The 17866-nt window shown below is 37.6% G+C and overlaps 1 pseudogene; it reads right to left on the bottom strand.

Annotated features, from left to right (window-relative positions):
• Nucleotides 1–463: 463 nt before the first annotated feature.
• LOC118525055 (glyceraldehyde-3-phosphate dehydrogenase pseudogene) lies at nucleotides 464–2067 on the bottom strand (annotated as a pseudogene).
• Nucleotides 2068–17866: the final 15799 nt, after the last annotated feature.

Here is a 17866-nt window from a genome sequence, read left to right as displayed (position 1 = left end):
TATTAATTAAATTAATTAATTAACTAAGCAAGGCAATTTCTTGAGTGCAACCAAACTCAATAAAACAAAGCGATATCACAGAGCCACGAAGGTGCTATAATGGATCAAAGAAGGCATCTCTGAGGAGATGACATTTTAACAGAAGCTTGAAATGAAACAAGCCTCAAGATTGTGGCAGCAATCTGGTTGGGAGAACCCAGGGAACTTGCCTCTCATCCTGAGGCTGTAGAGCAAGCCACCTCTTTGCCTTAGATTTTACATTTATTCAAGTGGCTTTAGGGGAAGCTAATGGCGAACACAGGGGAGGAAGAGAAGTTAAGCTTCCTCCCTCCCACCATACTCACACAGCAAGCTACACCTTGGAACAGCCCTGAAAAAGAAACAAACATGGTATGTTTGAGAAACAAACAGAAATTTATGGAAGTGGGGGAGTCTGATACAAAATGAAGGAGGAACTGGCTATATCATGTAGGTCCTTGCCTGGCACAATAAGTTTGGATTTTATTTCAGTGAAAGAAAAAGTTAATGGAGGATTTTCAGCTAGAAATGACATGATTTGTTTTACTTTTTTTTTTTTTTTGGCTAGGTACAGTATACTTTATTGATGATATGACAAGGTAGGGCTCCCCAAACCCCTCCCCTTCTTCAGGGGATCTGGAATGGAAACTATGGAGGTCAGGAGATTCTCAGTATTGGGGGATGAGTTGGGACAAGGACACCCCAGAAGCTGAGAGCCTCTGTCTTCCTCTTGCTCTCGCTGGGGCTGGCAATCCAGAAGCTCTTACTGTTTGGAGGCCATGTGGACCATAAGGTCCACCACCTGGTTGCTGTAGCCAAATTCATTGTCATACCAGGAAATGGACTTGACAAAGTGGTCATTGAGAGCAATGCCAGACCCAGCATCAAAGGTGTAAGAGTGGGTGTCACTGTTAAAGTTGCAGGAGACAACCTGGTCCTTGGTGTAGTCCAGGATGCCCTTGACAGGGCCCTCCAATGCCTGCTTCACCAAATTCTTGATGTCATCATATTGCACAGCTTTCTCCAGGCAGCAGGTCAGTTTCACGACTGACATATTGGGGGTAGGGACACAGAAGGCCATGCCAGTGAGCTTCCAATTCAGCTGAGGGATGACCTTGCTTACAGCCTTGGCAGCACCAGTAGAAGCAGGAATGATGTTCTGGGCAGCCCCTCGGACATCACACCACAGCTTTCCAGAGGGGCCATCCACAGTCTTCTGGGTGGTAGTGATGGCATGGCTGTGGTCCCAAGTTCCTCCACAATACCGAAGTTGTCATGGATGACCTTGGCCAGAGGGGTCAAGCAGTTGGTGGTACAGGAGGGATTGCTGACAATCTTGAGGGATTCGTCATACTTCTCATGGTTCATGCCCAACACAAACATGCGGGCATTGGCAGAAGGGGCAGAGATGATGACCCTCTTTGCCCCACCCTTCAAGTGAGCCCCAGCCTTCTCCATCGTGGACCCCACAACATACTCGCACAAGCATCATCCCATTTGATGTTGGCGGGGTCTTGCTCCTGGAAGATGGAGATGGGCTTCCCACTGATGCCAGGTTTCCCACTCTCAGCCCTGACTGTGCCATGGAATTTTCCCTGGATGGAATCATACTAGAACATGCAGACCATGTAGTTGAGGTCAATGAAAGGGTTGTTGATGGCGACAATATCCAGAGTTAAAAGCAGCCCTGAAGACCAGGCACCCAATACGGCCAAATCCATTTACTCTGACCTTCACCATCATGTCTTGGGGAAGTGGCTGGCACTGCACCAGAAGATGTGGCTGTCTTCAAATGGGGAGGAGCGAGATTTCAAAATGCTTTACATTTTGAAAGAACGGTGGCCACTGTACGGAGAATGGATTGAAAGAAAGCAAGAGTAAAAGCAGACAGACCAGTTCGGAGGTGAAAGAGAAAAGCATTGGGATATATTTAGGCTATAGAACCAAAGGACTTGCTGTTAATTAGATGAGCAAGATGAGAACAAGAGGGAAATCAAGGTGACTTCTAGATTTTTGGATGAAACAGCTGAGTCACTGATGCTGCTGTATCAGGGCTAGGAAGACAAAGAGAGGAAAAAGTTTAGTGGCAACAAGGGTGAAATAAAAAATTCTGTTAAGGTTTGAGATGTGGAAAAAGAATTAAAAATATAATTATGGTAAGTACCACTAAGATAAGGGCATATTCTAAATAATGTGAAACAGAGAGACAGGAGAGACGAAATCTGTGAGAGGAGAGAAAGGCAGGGAAGGTTTCACAGAGGATGTGAAGTTTAGCTTGTATACTTAAAAACAATGAAGATGAAAGACTGTGGACTCAGAAACAAACTGAGGGTTCTAGAGGGGAGGGGGCAGGGTGGAAGAATGGGTTAGCCTGGTGATGGGTATTAAAGAGGGCATGTATTGAATGGAGCACTGGGTATAGTTATACGCAAACAATGAATCATGGAACACTATATCCAAAACAAGTAATTAATTAATTAATTAATTAATTTAAAAAAATAAAAAAACAAAAACAACGAAGAGATGGCCAATAGGTAAAATGACATTTGAGGCAGAAAGAACAGCACATGTGCAAAGGCAGGAGATACAAAAACACAGTTTGCAGCAAGCTTCATCCATTGCTCCAAAGCTATCTCCTAAAGTCAGCCTGAGGTTTCTAAGGTGCAGTAAGGAAGTGAGAAAAGTATGCAGTGGTAGTGACATGACTATTTTAGAGGAAGAGCTTGAGATTGAGAAGACAAGGAGAGTTTTAATATAAGATTAAAAACCCTGAGCTCCAGTCCCAACTCTGCCACCAAGTACCTAGGCAAGCCATTTTACTTCTCTGGGCTTATGTCTTCATCAGTAAAGTAAGAGTGTAAAACTAAGTTATTTCTAAGGCAATCTTTATGTCTGGAAATCTATAAAACTATGGTTAGTAGTCCTCTTGCACCTATATTAAAAATACATATTTAGGGGCGCCTGGGTGGCTCAGTTGGTTAAGCGGCTGCCTTCGGCTCAGGTCATGATCCCAGGGCCCTGGGATCGAGCCCCACATCGGGTTCCCTGCTCGGCGGAGAGCCTGCTTCTCCCTCTCCCTCTGTCTGCTGCTCTGCCTACTTGTGCTCTCTCTATCTCTGTTAAATAAATAAATAAAAATCTTTAAAAAAAAAAAAATACATATTTATACATATATACCTAAAATGTTTATATTTTTATTTATACACGTATATACACAAACATAAATAAATCCTCCACTTCATTTCAAAAAGTATCTAAGACAGCCTAAAAAAATGCATACTGTTGTATAATAAAGACTTTGTCTCATCTTGGACCCTGGTTCCCAGGAGATAATCTCAAAATCCTTGGAATGTCCTGGGTGATGGGAATGACTTTGTTATTTATGTGTCCCTTGTGTCATACTTGATTTACACTAATAAAATAACTAAGGATGAGGGCTAGTCACTGGAAAGACTAAACATGGGATTAGAGAGTTGGGACTTTGAAACAGCCCAACCTCCAGGGAGGAGAGGAAGACTAAAGATTCAGTTCAAACACATGGCCAATGATTCAATTAATCATGCTTATGTCATGAGACTCCAATAAAAACTCTGAACAACAAATCTCGGTAAGTTTCCTGGTTGGTGAATACATCAAGGTGGAGGGTGATGCCTTCTGCTTCCATCCCAGACCTCATCCTAATTGTCTCATCATTTGTCTGGTCCTGATTGATAGGCTTTATAATAAAACTGTAATTATAAATATAGTACTTTCCTGAATTTTGTAAGTCATTCTAGCAAATTATCAGACCTGAGACAGTCATAGAAATCCCCAAATTTGTAGCTAGTTGGTCACAAGTCTGGGTGGTCTGGGAACCCCTGAAACTATGGCTGGCATCAGAAGTAAGGGTAGTTTTCTGGGAATTGTGCCCTTAACTTGCAGAGTCTGTGCTAACACCATGCAGTTGGCGTCAGAATTGCATCATAGCATTGCAGTAACAGAAATGAAATAAATATACAGCTATAGCCAGGAGAAATAAGGATACAAAAATAAAGTGATGAGAATTACTACTCATATCCTGAGACTGAATTCCAAGTCCTCTTCATAGGGATTTTAGACTCAGCATGGTGTGGTACATAAGAACACAGGTTTAAAGCCACACTTAGAGGACTCACATCCCAACTGCACTGTTTACCATCTGAGTGACCACAGGCAAGTCTATGAGCCTCTGTTTCTTTATCTATAAAATGGAGATAAAAATAAAGCCTACTTCATGGAATAGTTGTAGGAATTAAGTGGTCAATGCATAAAAGGTATTGAAGACAGTATCTGACACATAAGAACACTCCATACACATTATTAGTACAGGCCACTGTCAACACATCAAAGTACAATTCAATGAAACTAATTATTTTTTTTAAAAAGATGCGGTCCAGATGTGAATCTCTCTAACAGTCTATCACAGCACTGTACAATTAAACTTCAACAATGGTCATAATGTTCTATATCTAATGCTGTCTAATACAAAAGTCACTAGCCACACATGGCTATTTAGCACTTAAAATATGGGCATTTTGACTAAGGAACTGAATTTTTTAATTTTATTTTATTTTTAATTTATTTAAATTTAAAATAGTCACACAAAACTAGTGGCTACCAAATATTGTACAGCAGAGAGGTCAAGGGCCACATGCCCTTCAGGTGCTCTTTCGTGAACATTACTCCTCACAGCCAAACTTTGGGCAAGGACCGGGACAGTAAGAGTTCAAGTCCATTTAATTCTAAGTTACTAGTTAAAAGAAGAATCATGTGTTCAATGTGTATCAAAGAAATCGGTAGGTTTAATATTTTGTTATTAAAGTCAAGAAGCCTATCAACAATAGCCAAACTATGGAAAGAGCCCAAATGCCCACTGACTGATGAATGGATAAAGAAGATGTGGTGTATACATATACAGTGGAATATTACTCAGCCATCAAAAAGAATGAAATCTTGCCATTCACAATGATGTGGATGGAGCTAGAGTGTATGATGTTAAGTGAAATAAGTCAGTCACAGAAAGATAAGTACCGTATGATTTCACTCATATGTGGAATTAAAGAAACAAAACAGATGAACATATGGGGGTGGGGAGAAGAGGGAAAGAAACCATTAGAGACTCTTAGAGAACAAACTGAGGGTTGACAGAGGAAGGTGGGTGGGGAATGGGCTAGATGTGTGATGGGTATTAAGGAGGGCACTTGTTATGATGAGCACTGGGTGCTGTATGTGATGAATCTCTGAATTCTACTTCTGAAACCAATATTGTACTGTGCTGACTAACTAGAATTTAAATAAAAATTTGAAGAAAAATAATAAAATAAAATAAAATAAAAATAAAGTCAAGAAGCCTACCCATCAAGCATGAACCTGGAGAAAAGACCACTGACTGCCACATGGAGATGGGGCAAGGTAATATTTGCAGATAAGAATAAGATTTTCCTCATATAACAATCCAGAGTTCACTACAATTTATATTAAGAAGAGTCCCCAAAGTTCTATCTACTTTATCAGCTTGTATTGAGAATTAAAAGAGAAAAGCTATATAACTGCTTGGCACATTGCCTTGCACAACAAATGTTTAATCAATTTTAGCTTTTTTATCATCATTATCAGAATTATTCTCTGCCACAAAATATGCCTGTAATAACTATAACCTGAAAACTATACAAGGAGATATTAATAATGTCAATATAGGGCCCACATAATATTGAATTGCAAACAGTTAACTACTGATGAACCCTTCAAGATAAGCTAGTAGTAAGCAAACAAGTGGGCCTTCTCTACAGGGCTTTTAGAATTTGACCAGTTAAATGCTGGAGGACCTCTGCCAAAACTGATGGCTTGGGTTTTGAAATAACTAATTTAAAGTAAAGTAATTAGATCTGAGGACCACTGTCTATAGATGCTACTATAAATTTGCTACTATAAATTTGAGGAAATAAAACTGTATCATCAGCATTTAGGCAAAGGCTTATCTGTCTGTTCTCTATAGCAGGGAAGCATGGATTTGGCTCATCCAGGAATAATATCAAGTCATTAAGATACACATTAAGGAGGAGAATCTGAAACATATTTTATTTGTCTCCTTGAAATTATCTAATCTGTCAAGAAACTGTTTCTAATGACCTGGAATCTGGAGAGTGGTGTTACAAGTCTCATATAATTATCAGTAGCCAGAAGTCTGTATCTAGGGCAAAGCCAATTTCTGTACTTAAGCCAAGGACTGATGGGAGGTCAATAAATTCAACATTTTCAAAGTTCCCAAGAAACTTAATCACAAACTGATGAAGCTCTTACAATGCTGGTCAATAAGGCAAGAGCTATGCCTAAAACCCAAAACTCCTGGAAAAGATGTTGTCCTGAGAAATCTAGAGATGCAATTTATCAAGAAGGAAATAGGCCTACCTCTAAATGGAATAATTTAGAGGGGAAAGAATGCATTTTTTACTGGAATCACCCTATATATAATTCCAAGCATTTGTTTACTCCTAGGTAACAGAAATAACAAAGAGACAATGATGTAAGCCCATCATGGAGAGCAGTGCTGAATATTCAAAAGGCAAATGGCCTTTACCTGGTGCTTTATTTAATGAGAAACTATCACTGAGAACTCGACTTAGGTCTTCAATTTCAAGGCAGTTGATGCTGGGAATTTTGCCCAACATCACTCTTCTATGAGCACTAAAAAATAAACTAAGAATCCTATGTTTTTCATCTCTGGTGACTTAGCTACAAAAAAGAAATACTGGCAGCTTCAAAGTATGCTTACCACCAGTTTGAACTGCAGTAAGATTAAAGGGAAATAGTACAGTAGCAGAGGATGGCTGAGATTGGTCCCTCTGGGTACCACGAACTATATATAATAATATAAATAAATCAGTTATATAACAGTAAAAGGCACTACAAAAATAAATGGTGTATCAATTGGTAATATTTTAGGCTACAAGAAGAAAACATGACTATGGTGGCTTAAATATTAGGAACTGATTTTTCCTCACATAAGGGGAAGTCAAGAGGCATGCAGTTGTTGGTTCTGGTTTAGTTAGCTCCAGAGCCTCTGAATTCCCTTGATATTTCCCTTATGGATCCATTTTGGCTACTGCAGTTCAGGTCACATTCCAGCCTAAAGAAAATAAAAAGAAGAGGTGGCACCTATTGAAGAGTCCAACTCTAGACTAAAATCCTATGTGTGATCATTCAGGCCTGACTACAGGCAATTACAAGGCTTTGCTTGATAGGCCTCACAGCTAGAAGCTTGCTGCCCTCCCTGTAGGAGACTTGGTGCACAGCTAATGCACTGCAATTTTCCGAAGAGAGTTACAGCCAGGAACTCAGCCCAATCTCCACCCCACCCCACCTAGGCTACCATGCTGATACATATCTGCATATACATATCTAGCCTAAGCAGCTCTATTCAGAGACTTCCTTATCAGAGGCCTTTGATAAGGCACTTCTAAGGCACCTCCACCAAGACTTCATTACCAGAGGCCCTAACTAAAGCATTTTTCTCCACTCTGGCTCAGTACTTTTCCACTCTTTATCTTTTCCCCTCACCCTCTACCAGACCCCCCAGATCCATTAAAAAGCCAGGAAACTTCTATTTCAGGCTCCACAGCAATAAAACATTTCCCCCATTTGTGCTGCATCCACCTGACCCCTTGCCTAGTGCTGTTCCATGGAGAAAAAGTGGAACACTAGGAAACCAGTGACACTTTTTGCCTCTTGCTTGCAGTGTCTCAATAAATAAATAAAGGCTTGATTGTTACTTTCAGTTTGACTCACTGTCCTCACTGACCAACCTCAACACCTGGCAGCTCAACATCTACATCAGGGAAACAAAGCTGCCCAGAGACCATACAGCAGACTTCAACCTTTTATTGGCCTCTGAGATACACGTGGCTATTCTTAGGTGAATAGTGTATACAAAGAGAAAGGGATTGGTCACCCAACCATCAGTGCCTGTTAGTTTGGAAATTAGCTCTGTGAGGAAAATATACACTAAGGAGCTTAGAAAAGAGATGTGTGTTCTGAGCAAGAAAGAGATGATTTCATAAAAGATTAAACTTTAAACCGTGCTCTGAAAGACAGGTAAGATTTATAGATGAGAAGGCATGACAGATGTAATAAATCTAATAAGGAATAGTTTTAAGGCAGGAAAGCACTCCTGGGACAGAGAAAGGAACATCCTATTCTTCTAAAAAACACTGAATGAAGAAAGAATGTTTTTGTTTTGTTTTGTTTTTAAAGATTTTATTATTTATTTGAGAGAGAGTGTGTGTGAGCAAGAGAGACAGGCAGGGATACCAGCAGAGTGAGAGGGAGAAGCAGACTTCTCACTGAGCAGGGAGCCTGACTGGAGGCTCAACCTCAGGACCCTGGAATCATGACCTGAGCGGAAGGCATACACTTAACTGAGCCACCCAACTGCCCCAGGAAAGAATGTTTTGATTCGGGAAGTAGAACACACTTACCTCCCAAAATGATGGGGAGCATGCCACTCTTTATGGGAGAATCTTTAATGTCTAGTGCGGGCAAGTAAACTAAGAAATGCCTATAAAAAACACGCCATTGTCTATCCAAACATGTTAATAAACATTTATGACAAACAAGTCACCTTAATACACAGATTACACTCTCCAGAAAAAGCAAGTAAAAAGTGCCTCGTGCAACAAAAGGAAGAAAGCTCAATTCTGCAACCATCTCTGCTTTTAACTCCCACTGAGATCCACAGGGTATCCATTCATGGATATGAAGCATATGGCCCTGAAAATATAAGCCTCTGATCTTACAATGAACAGAGTAATCTTTAAATTAAAACATGACATCAGAAAGGCTCTGAATAACAACCAGTTTAAGCAGACGTTTTTTCTTTTTGTTTATTTTAGGCTTTTTGTGTGGAAAGAGAGATGGGGCCACTGGTCAAATGGAAAGCATATTCAATAATTGCAGCAGATAAGATCAAAGCAATATTTTCTCTATATTCCCTAAGAGGCATGTTTCTCCTGTTCCTTATTAATTGGCAGTGACGGTCTAAACAAACAGTGGAAATAAAACCAGCAAGTCAGGTTCTTTCATGTCTCTTGTTACACCTCCTATGGAGTAACAGACAGTTGGACCCCGGCAAGCTCCAGGGCCAAGATCTTTCCTGTTACATCCAAGTGAGCAACACCAGAAAGAAATCTGTAGCGAAAGCTCCCCTTCAAAATAGTTCCCAATGGTCCCATTTTGAAAGTAGATACCTTTTCTTCCCTGACCCCAACTGGTAATTAGATATTCCTGCTTATTAATCTACCTGGCTACTCCTGAATATTAAAATGTGGGATTATATGATCATGCAACTATGCTGAACATGGAAGGAAATAACACACTGTAAACCCACAACTGTAACCTCCTAAAAGTGAAGAGGACAATGGCCCCCAAAAAAGGAGACATTTTAATTAATATGCCTCCCTGTGGCTTTGCCTTTCTTCTGTGTGCTCAGCTGGAGTAATCAGAGGAAAACCTGAAGGGAGAATCCCAAGAAGCCTCACTCAGCCCCTTCCAGTTGAGTCTCACTCTATGTTGGCAACTGTCTCCACCGAGGAAGAAACTTGGCATGATCTGTAATGTACATCTGCTCTGAGGAATAATCCCTCCTGAGAACCACCAGGAAGTAGCCTATTCAGAGGCAAAAAATTAAAAAATTAAAACCCTACTCACTTTAAAAGGAAGAAACAAGCAACAATCATTTAAAAAAGATTCCCTCTAAGCTCCTGGCATATAATACAACTTCCTCTTTAGAGATTTCCCCTTCTTTAGCAGCTTTTTAAAGTATAATTTATAATGCCATAAAATTCACCCATTTGGAGCATATGGATCAGATTAATAAGTTTATACAGTTCTGTAACCATCATCAGACTCAAGCATTAGAACACTTTCATCACCTCCAAAAATTCCCTTGCATCCATTTGCCATAAATCCCTGCTCATACTTCCAGCCCTAGGCAACCTGCTTTTTGTTTCTATAGTTTTGCCTATTCTGTAAATTTCATATAAATGCAACCATACAATATATATTCTTTGGTTTGTGTGGCTTCTTTAACTTACCATGTTTTTGAAGTTAATTCATGTTGTTGCATATATAAGTAGTTCACTTCTTTTTATTGTGGAGTAGTATTCCATTGTATAGGTATTTTGTTTATCCATTCCACAGTTGATAGACATTTGAGTTGTTTCCAAATATTTAGAGATGTTATGAGTAACACGAACATTCAAATAGAAGTCTTTGTGTGGACATATGATTTCATCTCTCTTGAGCAGATACTGTATCTAGAAAATAAATTGCTGGGTCACATGGTTCATATATGTTCACCTTTTTAGGAAACTGCCAGGCACTTTTTTAAAGTAGTTGTATCACTTTCCATTTCCATCAGCAAGGTATGAGAGTTCCAGTTTCTTTGTAACCCCAGTAACAGTATTCTCAGTCTTTTCTGGTTACATATATTCTAGTAAGTGTGTAGTGGTTTCTCATTGGGGTTTTAATTTGCATTTCCCTAATGACTAAAAATGTTGAACATCTTTGCATGTGCTTATTTACTATTCATAGGTCTTTTATGGTGATCTATTCAAAATCTTACCCATTTTTTTAGATTGGGTTGTGTGTCTTCAGATGTAAGAGATTTTTTCATTATCTGGAAGTCCTTTATCAGATATATAATCTGCAAATATTTTCTCCCATTCTTTTTGCATATCTTTTTCTCTTCATTTTATCAAGCTATCTTTTGTAGAATTTTAATTTATCTTTTATGTTCATGTTTTTTGTTTTCTAAGAAATCCAAGATCACAAATATTTTCTTCCTTGTTTAATTCTAGAAGTATGATACCTTCAGCTCTGATATTTAGATCTATGATCCATTTTGAGAAATTTGTGTATAGTATAAAGTAACAGCTGAGGTTTATTAATTTGCATATAGGTACCCAATTGTTCCAGCACTGTTTGTTGAAAAAAACTCATTTATTCCACTATTGCAAGTTTGTCAAAAATGAAGTGACTATAAAGTAAATATATTTCTGGATCCTTTGTTCTATTCAATGATCTATAGTTTATGATACCAATATCATTGTCTAGATTACTGTAGCTTTATAGTAAGCTTTGAAAATTAGGTAACATAAGTCTTCCAACATTGTCCTTCTTTTCAAAATTGTTTTGTTTATTCTAGGTACTTTGCATTTCCATTTAAATTTTAGGATCCAAGAATGCCTGGTGACTCAGTCAGTTAAGCGACTGCCTTCAGCTCAGGTCATGATCCCAGGGTCCTGGGATGGAGCCCCATGTAGGGCTCTCTGCTCAGCGGGGAGCCTGCTTCTCCCTCTCCTTCTGCCTGCGACTCCTCCTGCTTGTGCTCTCTCTCTCTCTGTCAAATAAATAAATAAAATCTTTTTAAAAAATAAATAAATTTTAGGATCCATGTACCAATTCCCATAAAAAGACTGCCAGGAGGGGCGCCTGGGTGGCTCAGTCAGTTAGGCGGCTACCTTCGGCCCAGGTCATGATTCCAGGGTCCTGGGATCGAGCCCCACGTCGGGCTCCCTGCTGAGCGGGGAGCCTGCTTCTCCCTCTCCCTCTACCTGCCACTCCCCCTGCTTGTACTCTCTTTCTCTAATAAAAAATTAAAAAATCTTAAAAAAAAAGACTGCCAGGAATTTGATAGGGATTCTGTTGAACCTATAGATCGATTTTGAGAAAAACTGCCATTTTAACTAAACTAAGTCTTCTAATCCATGAACACAGTATATCTTTCCACTTATTTAGGTCTTCATTAATTTCTCTCAGTAATGCTTTGTGGTCTTCAGCATAGTTTTTAACTCTTTTTTTATTAAATTTATGCATAAGTATTTTATTCTTTTTGGTTCCATAGTTAACAATATTATTTTTTTAATTTTATTTTTGGATTGTTAATTATTAATAGATAAAAATAACTGATTTTTGTATAGTGATCTTGTATCTTGTGATCTTGCCAAACTTGACTATTAATCATAACAGCTTTTTGACAGATTCTTTAGGATTTCCTACATACAAGTCATATTGTCTGTGAATAAAAATAATCTTACTTCTTACCTTCTAATGTATGTCTTTAATTTCTTATTCTCACTTTATTGCACTGAGTGGAATCTCCAGTGCAATGCTGAATAAAAGTGCCAAGAACAGACATTCTTGTCTCCTTTCAAATCTTAAGGACAGAAAGCATTCAAGCTTTTAATATTAAGCATGGTATTGGCGATTGCCCTTTATAAGGATGAGGAAATTCTCATCTATTCTTAATTTGTTGAGAACTTTTATGATAAATGTATGTTGTGTATTTTCAATTTTTTTACATCTATTGAGATAATCATATGGTTTCTGTCCTTTATTCTATTTATAGAGTATATCACACAAATTGATATTTGATAATAAGTCAGCCTTGCAGTGTAAGGAGTTTAGAAGTCACCACTCTATCCTAACGACAAGTAAAATGCTGAAGAAAAAAAAAAAAAAACCTGAAAAGTCAAAGTCTTCTTAGATCTATCAGAGAAATGAAGCAACAGGACAAACTGCTACCCCAAATGAGTTGGAGAGACAGAGAGGTGGAAACACAGAATCATGGCTTACTGGAGCAGAAATACAATTAAAGTTTGCAGGGACCGATGATGGTATAGGGAAACCTGAACAATAACTGACAACTATTGGAAACTCAATATAGACAAATCTGAGAGATTAAAAACTCCAGAGGGACCCAGTCATCATGGGCTCCACATTTTTGTGAATTTTACCTCCAGAAGTTCCATGTTCTTACTATGAATACTGGAGAAAAATCCCTTATGCTTCTGGCAGGGGGAGAGAAAAAGGAACCATTTTGAAATACAACAGGTTTCTGTTCTTCTTAACAAAACTTGCCCTCAGGAGAAAGAATTTTATCAGAACCTAACCTGCTGAGGTTTAACCAGAGCCTAACCTATCAAGGGAATGGAAGTACCAAACTCCAGCTCCCTCGAGCCATCATGTCCCACATAAGGGGGGGTGGGGGGTACCTAAGAAGCCCTGGAGAAGTTCACACTCAACAACATACTGAGACCTAATCATAGGACTGTGGAACAGTTCCCCTGTCCCCACACCTAACCACTGTATTACTAAAGCCTTTCTTACCACAGTTCCTTTTACCCAGCACATCAGGTCCACTTTCACAAAAAATTCAAAGGCATACTAAAAGGCAAAAAGCACAGTTTGAAGATATTGAAAAAGCACCAGAACCGGGGGTCAGATACAGCAAGAATGTTAGGATTATCAAACCAGGATTAGATTCCATCTATTCTTGCACATTGCAAGAATAGATGGAAAATGAAAGCAGAGAGATGGAAATTCTAAGAAAGAATAAAAAAAGAAATGCTAGAGATCAAAAACACTATAACAGAAATGAATGCTGGACACAGCTAAAAAATCTCTCAGCGTGAGAATATGACAAATGAAACTTCCAAAACTGAAAAGCAAAGAAAAAAAAGACAAAAAAACTGTTGTCCAAGAACTGTGGGACAACTACAAGAGGTGCAACATTCACATAAGGAAATAACTGAAGGAGAAGAAAAAGATAAGTCAACCTTGCATTCCCAAAATAAACATGATTTGGTTATGGTGATAATCCTTTTTATATGTTGCTAGACTCAGGTTACTAATATTTTGTTAAGGAGCATTGTTCATAAGAGATATTGATCCATAGTTTTCTTTTTCTGTGATGTCTTTGGCTTTGTATCAGGGTAACAGTGGCTTCATTAAATGAGTTGGGAAGAAGTTTTGTTGGATCTATTTTCTGAAAGAGTTTGTATAGAATTAGTACTATATTTTCCTTAAATATTTTATAGAATCCTCCAGTTAAACTACCTAAACTTGGGCTCTTCTCTGTGGGATATTATTCTTTCAATTATTCAATTTAATAAACATTTATTGGATACCTATGATATATGCAGTTTTCTAGCTGTCTTTGAGGAAGTACAATTTCTTATTTTTATGGAGTTTACAATCTAATATAAAGAAAAAAATCCCACATCACAAGTCAATCATGCTTTAATCCAAAGCACTATTAGATACAGACACTCTGGTGAACAAAGCATTGTACTGAGGCTTGCATTCAAATTCAGCCTCTGTTACTACCCAGTAGCTTGGCCTTAATCACTCAGACATTCTAAGCCACAGTTTCTTCACTGTAAATGGAGAGAGTTACACTAGAAGATCTGTAAGATCCTTCTAGTATTTAAACAATTTGGTCTATGGTGAAAGCACAAAAATGAATTTTACCACAAATGATAATGTGAGAAAAACTTTTATTATAACTCATACTAGAGACAAAATGGTATTCCTAATTTATAAGGAGATCCTAGAAATAAAGAAGAAACTCACAGTGCAATAGAAAAATAAAAAAACAGATGCCAGAAAAAAATACAAATGGTCCTTAAACACATGAAAAGTCGTTCAACATATCAAATCAACTGTATACTAAGAACAACCAACTAGAAAATGTAGACTGAAAAATATAAACATTTAAATAGCAATAAAAGACATCAAATATATTTGGATTCATCTAATAAATTTTGGTTAAGAGTTCCTTACTGAAAACTACAAGACATTGCTCAGAGAAATTAAAGAAGGCTTAAATAATATTCATGGACTGAAAAATGAGAAGGTCAATTTCCCCCAAAAATTATTTGTAAATTCAATGCAATCCAAATTTTCAGCTAAGATTTTCCACACTTACTCTAAAATTTATATGGAAATGCAAAGGACCTAGAAGAGCAAATATAGTATCAAGGAAGAATAAAACTGGTGGATTTACACAACCACATGTCAATACTTAGAAAAAAAACTGCAATAATCAAGGCAATGTGGTCTGTGTACTGATGGAACAGAATAAAGAGCCCAGAAATAGACCCAGACATACACGGTCACCAGTTTACAGAAAACACACCACTGAGTTAAGAAGGGAAAGGATGATCCCTCTTTTTCTCTGCAAATGGTGCTGGACTATTGGATATGTAATAGAAAAAAGATGTATCTTGACCCTTAAATTAACACAATGCACAAAAATTAATTTGAAAAGGGTCACAGACCTAAATGTGAAAGATAACACAATAGAGCTTCTGAAAGAAAACATTTAAGAGAACATCTTCATGACCTTGGGATAAGCAAAGACTTCTTAAACAGGATACAGAAAACACCAGCTATTAAAAAAAGATTGGTAAGTTCACCTTAATTTAAATTAAGACCCTTAGTACTCCAAAAGATAGCATTAGGAGAGTGATGGCAGAATATAAACCCAACTAAAATTAATAAAAGATTTGAAAGACACTCATAAAAAAGAATATCCAGGCACCTGGGTGGCTCAGTCAGTTAAGCCTCTGACTCTTGGTTTCGGCTCAGGTCATGATCTCAGGGTCATGAGACTGAGTCCCACCTTAAGCTCCATACTCAGGGTGGAATCTGCTGGAGATTCTCTCTCTCTCCCTCTGCCCCTCCCCCCCGCACAGTCTCTCTCTCTCTCTCTCTTTCTCTCTCTCTCATATAAATAAACAAATAAATAAATAAGAATATCCAAAAGATCAATAAACATATGAATAGGTACTCAACATTATTAGTCATCAGGGAAATATAAATTAAAACCACAATTAAATACCACTACACCTTTACCAGATTGGCTAAAATTATAAAGACTGATAACACACCAACTCTTAGCAAGGCTATGGAGCAACTCAAACTCTCATACATTGCTGTTGGCAGTATAAATTGATACAACCACTTTGGAAAACTACTGTATCTACTAAAGCTAAATACACCAGCAACCTTAATCCCGAGTTTATCCCCAAAAAGAACATATACAATATATCTTCTGAAACACATACGAAATTTTTTAGTGCAGCTTTATTCATAATAGCCTAAATTTAGACACATCTAAAATGTCCATCTCCTGGAAAATTGGTATAAATTGTTGTATATTTAATAGAAAAAAATACAAAGCAAATAAAAAAATGAACTAATTTTTACATGCAAGAACATAGACAAATCTCTCAGACATGAAGTTTAGGGAAGAAGCCAGAGATAATAAAACACACAGTATATGACATCAGTTATATAAAATTAAACTACTAATCTATATGATGGAATTCAGCATGATGGTTAGTATTGAGCAAAAAGGGGCAAGAGTCAATTGCCCAGGGTACTAGAAATGTTTTACATATCTTATCTTGGTGATGGTTATATGGGTTTCTACATATTCAAAAATTCATCAAGGTATAAACTCAACATTTGTGTAGTTTATGTATATTTTCTTCAAAAAATGCTACGGATGCTCAAAAATCACTTAAGATAAATATAAATTAAAACTACCTTGAGATACCATTTATTGCCTATTAATGGCAAAAAAAAGAAAATCCAAAAAGTTATTTGATATGCTCTCTGGGCAAAGCTATGGGGAAGCACAAACTAACATTGTTAATGAGGATGCAAAAATGCTGCAATCCATATGAAGCACTGACTGCATCTACCCTTTGACAATCTCACTCTGAACCTGTACCCATATGAAGTGACATATGTGTAAGTTAATTCATGACATTGTTTGAAATAGGAAAAATTTTAAAATGACCCAAGAGTTCAGCAAGAGGGGACTGGTTGAAAAAATATCTTATATCCATGCAATGGAATAGTATGTAACTGTCAAAAAAACAGACAAGTCCTATGTATTACTATGTGCTATGTGAAATATTATGCAACTGTAAAAAGATATGTAATTTTTTTTAAAAGAGGAAGATGCCTGTGTACCAAAATGGAAAGATCTCCAAGATACATTACTAAATGAAAATATGGTATAAAACAATGAATATAGAATACAATTTTTAATAAAAAGAGCAGAAAATGAAATACATATTTATTTTCATTTATGTTCATAATAAAACAATGAAAGTACAAACAAAAAACTAATAAAAATTGTTAACCACAGGATGGTGGGGGCGGGTAACAGGGTAGACAAGAGAGACTTCTCAATACATATTCTTTGGAAATAATATTGACTCTTGAACCATGTAAATGTCTTAACTATTTTTTAAAAAGAACTTGAAACTTTTTTTTTTTTAGATTTTATTTATTTATTTGACAGAGAAACAGCAAGAGAGGGAACACAAGCAGGGGGAGTGGGAGAGGAAGAAGAAGGCTTCCTGCTGAGCAGGGAGCCTGATGCAGGGCTGGATCCCAGGACCCCGGGATCATGACCTGAGCCAAAGGCAGATGCTTAACTGACAGCCACCCAGGCGCCCCAGAACTTGAAACTATTTAAAAAGAACACGAAAAAAAAAAAATGAGGTGCATTTAAATACTGCTACTGAAATTCAGCCAGGGAAAAAAAAATGAAGATTTGTATCAGCTGAGAAACGATTTTTAGAGAAACAGAACTTTATATGGTTTTTGAAAGATGGGTATGGCCTGATTTGACACCTACTTTCACATTTCAAAGTAGACGGGAACTTCACTTTGCAATCTTGTCACCTTAGTCAAAATGTTCTGTTGAATATTGTGTTGCTTGCTTCATTCAGCATAGTGGTCACTTCTGGTAAGTGAGGGAGAGAAACAGGGATGGGGTGGGGAGAATTTCAGAGGGGTCTGAACTACAACGACATCTTATTTCTTTTAAAATATATGTAATATAATAACAGACATAAAGCAAAAAATGACAACACGGAAAGATCTGATAAACCTGGGTGGTAAGGTGAAAAAAAGTTCAATTGTGTCCTTTATATTGAAGACACCAGGGGCCTCTGAGAACAACAATAGATCT

The sequence above is a fragment of the Halichoerus grypus genome, chromosome 1 (assembly GCF_964656455.1).
Source record: "Halichoerus grypus chromosome 1, mHalGry1.hap1.1, whole genome shotgun sequence".
In the NCBI taxonomy this organism is placed as follows: domain Eukaryota; kingdom Metazoa; phylum Chordata; class Mammalia; order Carnivora; family Phocidae; genus Halichoerus; species Halichoerus grypus.
This window is presented reverse-complemented; position numbering and strand designations above follow the sequence as displayed.